This window comes from Tachypleus tridentatus, chromosome 2 (genome assembly GCF_004210375.1).
Source record: "Tachypleus tridentatus isolate NWPU-2018 chromosome 2, ASM421037v1, whole genome shotgun sequence".
Classification (NCBI taxonomy): domain Eukaryota; kingdom Metazoa; phylum Arthropoda; class Merostomata; order Xiphosura; family Limulidae; genus Tachypleus; species Tachypleus tridentatus.
In genome coordinates this window covers 1,767,299-1,775,409 of record NC_134826.1, presented here as the reverse complement: position 1 = coordinate 1,775,409, position 8,111 = coordinate 1,767,299, and the positions used below count along the sequence as shown (strand labels likewise).

The 8,111-nt window shown below is 30.3% G+C and overlaps 1 long non-coding RNA gene across 1 annotated transcript; it reads right to left on the bottom strand.

The window, feature by feature from the left end:
• Nucleotides 1-986: 986 nt before the first annotated feature.
• On the bottom strand, nt 987-6,938 carry LOC143237247 (uncharacterized). The gene is made up of 3 exons (XR_013019944.1): nt 6,512-6,938; nt 3,433-3,470; nt 987-1,365 (listed from the first exon to the last, which is right to left on the bottom strand). It is a non-coding gene; the product is annotated as an uncharacterized LOC143237247 (long non-coding RNA).
• Nucleotides 6,939-8,111: the final 1,173 nt, after the last annotated feature.

Sequence of the window (8,111 nt, the reverse complement as noted above, 5' to 3'; positions counted from 1 at the left end):
TATATATTATACAACATGCACTTTCTGAAAGAAGCTTGTCCACTATTTGAAATTCATAAAAATTCTCTATTTTTTCAAGTTCTATAAAACATTTTTCTTGACTTTCAACAAATTTCATGACACATACAGAACGTGTACAGACTTTATTTTTTTTTTATTTAAAATGAAAACTTTTAATATTTGGACTGGTACATCAATAAATTATATTATTCAGCTTATACATTAATATTATGTGCAATATTTATAAATAAAGAGCCTCTCATAATGCTAAGTTTGTTTATAAAATGAACAAAGAATAATGTGTGCTTCAATATTTGATTACTCTACCTGGAATCAGAATTTGAAAGAGAACACTCTTTTTTATGGTGTTACAAGTTTGTTTTTATTATTGCTTAAGACATATTTTTCTTGCATATGAATTGTAATGATATCTTTGTATTAGAAACTAAAAACCAACAAAAGTAACACAACAAATATAAACATATAAAGGTAAATACAAGTTTAGCACATTGCTCGAATAATTTAAACATCTACTTCAACCTACACATACAGATATTAAAATGTTTTGAAAACCATGTTATGCGTGTGTTTAAGCACTTCTATCAACAGTGATAAGTTAGTCTACAAAACAATTTAAAAGATTAAGTTTTTATAACTATGTATTATTAGCTGTCTTTTAGTATCATTTATTTTGAGTACTTTTTCACTGTGGATCTTGTTATACTTTGTAAACTACTATATTTCATATTTTAACAGAAGTTAACAAATTACTCACCTTCCTTTGAAGAATGTAATATAAAAAACTGATGAATAACATTTCACAACCTTCAACATGTACATCTTCAAAGTCAAACTATTTTCATGTTCAGTCTGAGTGTGATGTATTTCTATATCCAATATTTCAGAACAGTATTAACTATTTTACAAAAGGTACATCTTCAAAGTCAAACTATTTTCATGTTCAGTCTGAGTGATGTATTTCTATATACAATATTTCAGAACAGTATTAACTATTTTACAAAAGGTACATCTTCAAAGTCAAACTATTTTCATGTTCAGTCTGAGTGTGATGTATTTCTATATACAATATTTCAGAACAGTATTAACTATTTTACAAAAGGTACATCTTCAAAGTCAAACTATTTTCATGTTCAGTCTGAGTGTGATGTATTTCTATATACAATATTTCAGAACAGTATTAACTATTTTACAAAAGGTACATCTTCAAAGTCAAACTATTTTTATGTTCAGTCTGAGTGTGATGTATTTCTATATACAATATTTCAGAACAGTATTAACTATTTTATAAAAGGTACATCTTCAAAGTCAAACTATTTTCATGTTCAGTCTGAGTGTGATGTATTTCTATATACAATATTTCAGAACAGTATTTACTATTTTACAAAAAGAATATTAACATACAGAAAAAGGTTGACATAAATAAAACTGTTTGATAAACTACCTTAACACTAATGACAACCAATTGATAATACTATTAAACTTGTCATTTAACATCCATCATGTCAGAGGTTTTTAGAACTCTTAGGTGAAACATTAAGTTCTATTCTTCATAATCAAATCTTTTATGTATACATATCGTGCTGTCTGAAAGTGTATTATTTCTTATTTACAAAATTCATTATCTTCCTCAGTTATAAATATCAAACTTTCTAAGTCTGGTTCAGGTCCAGCTTTCAAGTTACTCTGCTGCTGTCACACAGAGCAGAGAGATTTCTGCAATGTAGGTTTGCACAATTAGAAATACTATGACCAAATATTTTTGTATTGAGGGAGAGGAAGTCATAATAAAATACAACTCATAGGAACTGAAGACGAATTTTCCATATTCTTCTTAATTTGTCCACGATCTAAATAAATGTTAAGCCTTATCTTAGCTTCCACCATTTTTGTTGTTGTTGTCAGAAGTAGGGTACCAATGACTGTTGATCAAGACACTTGTGGTCTAGATACACTAGTTTCCATAAAATTAGCAAACACTATTTCTCAAATCATTAGGAAACACATGTTAATCTTTAAATCAAAACAATCAACTTCATTCCATATTGTAACAGAAAAAAAAAGCTTTAAATTCTAGTTTTACAATGGAAATATCTTTTTATGGTAGTTTTTGTACACATTTTTAGTACTCTTTGACAATTTTAAAATATATAACATGCAGTAGTGAAGCCAATTTATGTAAAATCTCTACAAAAACTGGCTGCATTAATAAGAGATGTTTTATTATTAATTTTAACATGATTTTATCTCATATTTTTATTTCAAAATGGAATTCCATATTTTAAAATTTGTTTTATTAGTAGCCTTCATACACAAGTGTTGAAGTTATAAAAAATTATGTTGAAACACACATATATCCTTAACATAAAATGCATGGGGTCGGTTTATTGGATGAATGCCATATTACAGATGGAATGTTCACTATATTTCTGAATTTATTATGTATATCTACACAAGATGTTGCAAGTTGTTAGTAAAATGTACAAGTCTGTTGTATGCTAAATATCAAATACACTGCAAAAGTATTTCTAATCAAGAAAAGATGGTAAAATTGAAGATGGCAATCTGAGTTACATATTAACATGTTAATGTTTATGTAAAAACAAAAAATACTATATCCATGGCACTGTTTGCATATTGTGCTTGCATTGCCTTTAGAGCATCTGAAATACATATTTACAAGTTTTCCTTTTCAGTATCCCTGTACACTGTATATGATATTTTATCCCTGTACACTGTATATGATATTTACTCTTCTTCACCATGAACTGTCACTAAATCAAATACACAATACCAAATTAAAAAGTTACAAATAACCATCCAACTATCATAAGTGTATTTATATACTAAACAATTTTTCATGTATTTCTGTATATATGTGTTAGCAGTGTGAACAGTTTTCACTACTTTGATCACAACACTATATGGTATTACAACTAAATATACTTTACTGTGTTTCACACTGATCCACAAGTTTATTTAACAAAACACTCAGATTTGAACAATAATAAAACTAAGACTGGTAAAGGATAAAGTGTGCTGTTAGTGTTTAATGTACTCATATATAATTACTTTCTTATGTTATTTTAATACATTTTGTAAAACAAAAAGTTAATTAAAATTTAGATAACATGCATAATGTGGCATAAATTAATTTTTTAAAGAAATAAGTTCTGTTTCGAAAAATGTGCATAATTTGTATTCATTCACCAATAAAATGTATATGTTTTTTCAAGATGTATAAATTATTCTGATAAACTTTGGATGACTATAATGGTATTTATCTGGCACTAAAATAAATAGGGATAAAAACTTTTGCAGACAGATTCTGGTTAAATTTTGTTATTCTATATGATGAACAAAATATCCTATGTTCATTTGGAATTGCCAAAATTAGAAACAGGTAAAACTTACCCAATTCAGTAAGGAAGGTGGCTATTCCTTCTATAAATCTAGAAAAGGTTAATAGTTAGTCAGTTGTTTCAGAAAGAACATCTACACTAGCCATCCCTAACTTTAAACTGATAAGACTATGAAATGGCACCTATTGCCAATTCTTGGCTTACTTTAATCAAATAACAGGATTTGACAATCACTTTTACAACATTTCCATAATCCCAAGGTTGAAGGGCATTTTTGCTGCAACAGAATTAGAACCACAAACATCCAGATTCAGAGTTCAGCACACTGACCACTAGGCCTAACATACAAATAATGAAATAATACCAAAATGTGTCAGATATCAGTGTGTTATGAATATGGTAATTTTATCCATGGTTCAGTGTTCATTCTCTTTTGATTTTTTTTACTCTGGCTTGTAATATTTGGTGTTTAAATCAAGTTTTTCTAATCCAAATTTACATACATGCCCAGCCCAAAGGTAAAAAAAGAACAAATACATAATTAACATACACTAATTCCTGTGCCTTGGTTTTGACCATTCAAAGATGAGGGTGTGATTATAAAAAAGAAATTGAAAGGTTATTTGGTTTGCTTTGTTCTGAAGTTTGCACAAAGCTACACAAAGGCTATCTGGACTAGAAGTCCTTAATTTAGCAGTGTAAGACTAGAGGGAAGGCAGTTAGTCATCACCACCCACAGCCACACCTGGAGGCTACTCTTTTACCAATGAATAGTGGGGATTGACTGTCATATAATAATGCTTCCATGGCTGAAGTGGCCAAAACTGAAAAGTATTACTGAAAATCTTACAAAACAAATATATAGTAGTGTTACTTACATCTGAACTTAAATACTGAGGTTTCGTCATTATTTTAATAATTTCTCTGGCACAAAGTATAAAGATTTTCTTATGATTATTTTGGTGCATTCATAAAAAAAAATTCCAAGCTATATTAATTTCATTCTTGAAAATACAAACATGAAAAAACCCTTACATTATTTACAGCTGAACAGAAAACAAGAAACAACCTTAAAATTACACGAAAACACATAATAACATAACTTTTTAGTCATTAAGAAATCAAAGTAAAAAATAAACAATAAAACTAATATGCTTACATTCCACTATAAACAGTACTGTTACATATGTTATATATACATATATGTATATACATATATACCATATAAACAGGTACTTGTTACATATTTATATATACATTGTCCATATATATACACACATACCACTATAAACAGGTACTTGATACATCCATATGAACACACACTATATATATACATGCCACTATAAGCAGGTATTTGATCCATATCGTCTTGAATAAAAGCCATAAAAGTACATTTTACACAACTAGAAATAGGTGAATTTCATATCCCTAATTTTTCTTATTTAAGTGATCTATCAGGTTAAAGGTCATGATGCACAAGGTTCAACAGTGCAGCTGTGACTGAGGTAGTGAGAGATACCATGCTGGTAAGTGTCTGATTGTCACTCAATGTGAAGTACAGAACAGTTTGAATGGATATTCTGTAAAAATTGCAGCAACAAGAGCTACTGTAACATAAAGAACAAAACATAATTTGTTAAACCAGTAAAGAAAGAGCTACTGTAACCTAAAGAACAAAACATAATTTGTTAAGCCAGTAAAGAAATAGCTACTGTAACCTGAAGAATAAAAAAGTCAGTTAAATCTATACAGAAAGAGCTACCGTAACCTCAAGAATAAATACATATGTTGGGTCTGTAAAGAAAGAGCTACTGTAACCTGAAGAATAAAAACATATGTTAGGTCTGTAAAGAAAGAGCTACTGTAAACTGAAGAATAAAAACATATGTTAGGTCTCTGTGAAGAAAGAGCTACTGTAACCTGAAGAATAAAACATATGTTAGGTCTGTAAAGAAAGAGCTACTGTAACCTGTAACATATGGGTCTGTGAAAAAAACCTGAATAATAAACATATGTTAGGTCTGTAAAGAAAGAGCTACTGTAACCTGAAGAATAAAAAACATGTTAGGTCTGTAAAGAAAGAGCTACTGTAACCTGAAGAATAAAACATACGTTAGGTCTGTGAAGAAAGAGCTACTGTAACCTGAAGAATAAAAACATATGTTAGGTCTGTGAAGAAAGAGCTACTGTAACCTGAAGAATAAAAACATATGTTAGGTCTGTAAAGAAAGCTACTGTAACCTGAAGAATAAAACATATGTTAGGGTCTAGAAAGAAAGAGCTACTGTAGCCTGAAGAATCAAAAACATATGTTGTTAGTCTGTAAAGAAAGAGCTACTGTAGCCTGAAGAATAAAAAAAAAAAAACATATGTTAGGTCTGTAAAGAAAGAGCTACTGTAACCTGAAGAATAAAAACATATGTTAGGTCTGTGAAGAAAGAGCTACTGTAGCCTGAAGAATAAAAACATATGTTAGGTCTGTGAAGAAAGAGCTACTGTGACCTGAAGAATAAAAACATATGTTAGGTCTGTAAAGAAAGAGCTACTGTAACTTGAACAATAAAAACATAATCCTGATAAGTCTATAAAGAATCACTGCATCAAGACCTACTATAACACAGAATATATACTTAAATTTAAAATAGTTTTAAGGAACTTAAAAAAAACACTTTGCTGTAGCAAACTATAACTGGAGTCTGGCAGTTAAAGCCCAAATTTCTTTACACATATGGAGGTTGGTTGTCCTTTTACAGAGTGGTTCACTAAGTCTTTACCTAGATTTTCTAGGCAGCAAATTGTTCTGTGGGATATGATAAAACAAAACCCATGAAACCTGCAACTGATCAAACAACTCTAAAGTTATGCTTTCTTGTGGCATCATAACCCATTTTATAATTACTAAAAATGGACAATTTCACAATTTTTTGTTTGTCAATGTTTGGAATCTGTAGAAAAATATCTTTGTACCAGATACCATGTAAGTTGGTCAAAATATGGCTGAGTAAATGATCAACAAATATCTCTAAATTATGCTGTTTTGGATCTCTTCCCCCCCCCAAAAAAAAAAGATTCGAAATGGGCAATAGCTATTTTTGTTTGTCATTGTATTAATTAAGCTCATGAATACTTACATTTGTGCCAGTTGTCTTCTACACTGCTGTAAATATAACCACACAAGAGTCCAAAATATATATTTTTGGATTGTTTGACATCTGACCCCTTAAAAAGCCTAAATAAATGAGATGAAAATACTGCCTGGTCATATTGGACCTTGGTAATGACCCTACCAAGTTTCAAGATAATCTGCCAAGATATGTAGGTATGGCAGTCGACTGAAAATGGTTTGGAAGATAATGAAACAACAGAAAAACTATATCTCTCTCATGATGATGAGGAACCCACGTGAAGTAAAAATGTATCTTAAGATGGCTAGTATGGGTATTAAAACTCTTTTTGTTATCCTGAAGGTTAAAGAGACCTAAGAAGGTTGAAACATTGTTCTCTAATTTATTGTAATGAAAGTTTTAATACTCATACCAGCTATCTTCAAATACAGTACACCTCTGTGAAGACATAATTATGAGAAATAACTGTCTAGAATGCTATATTGCAGAAAATTGGAAACTGGATTCAGTGAAAATAATAAAAATTCCTCCCAAGTTTACAAAGTGCATCTTTTAAAAAAAATTTACTTTAAACATAGAACCAAAAATCAATGAAGTTATAAAAATCATCTTAATTTAAGAATGCAGCCTCACTCTAAAACAGTACCACCTATGGTACTAGGATATCTCTATTAAGCCTTTTAGTGATCTCTAATCATTTGGGAAAAAAAAAAAAAACCTTTAAAAGTAGACTCATTCTTGAAACACCACTGAAAACCTTTCTTGTAAATAGATTGGACCACCAAAAGTTTGATAATAAGCAAAATACATGATTTCATGATTGTTGAGACAAAATTAAAATTTGCCTACTTAATTGTATTATTTTTTATTCATGTTATTGTTACACAAAACTACAACAAAATCGACTGAGCATTTTGAACCACAATATGCTATATGGAATACTGTGAATGTCCATGACTTACCTAAATATTAATTATTTTTCAGTGTTTTTTGTTTTTTTGTTTGTTTGTTTTGAATTTCGCACAAAGCTACTCGAGGGCTATCTGTGCTAGCCGTCCCTAATTTAGCAGTGTAAGACTAAAGCTTTAAATATTCATTTTATACAGACTAGTCACCACCCACCGCCAATTCTTGGGCTACTCTTTTACCAACGAATAGTGGGATTGACCGTCACATTATACACCCCCACGGCTGGGAGGGCGAGCATGTTTTAGCGCGACGCGGGCACGAACCCGCGATCCTCGGATTACGAGTGGCACGCCTTACGCGCTAGGCCATGCCGGGCCCCAAACCTCTGTCACGTCTCTAATTTTGGTTGCTAAGTGACGAATTAGTGAAAAAAAAAAATACCAGAAATTATTTTTAAAAATAAAAACATGAAAAGCGATAAGTCCAACGTTTGTTTTGCTTGTTACACTTTATGTTCACTTCTACAACATTTTTTCAATAATATTGTGAGATTCCTAATCTCAGAATCAATTTTAAAGCTTTAAATATTCATTTTTATACAGACTAGTTAAATCCAGTTTCTGGAGTCCTCCGCAATAAGTTATTGAACAATATCTAGTTACCTCAAACTTAACACTGCATCTTACCTCTTATCATA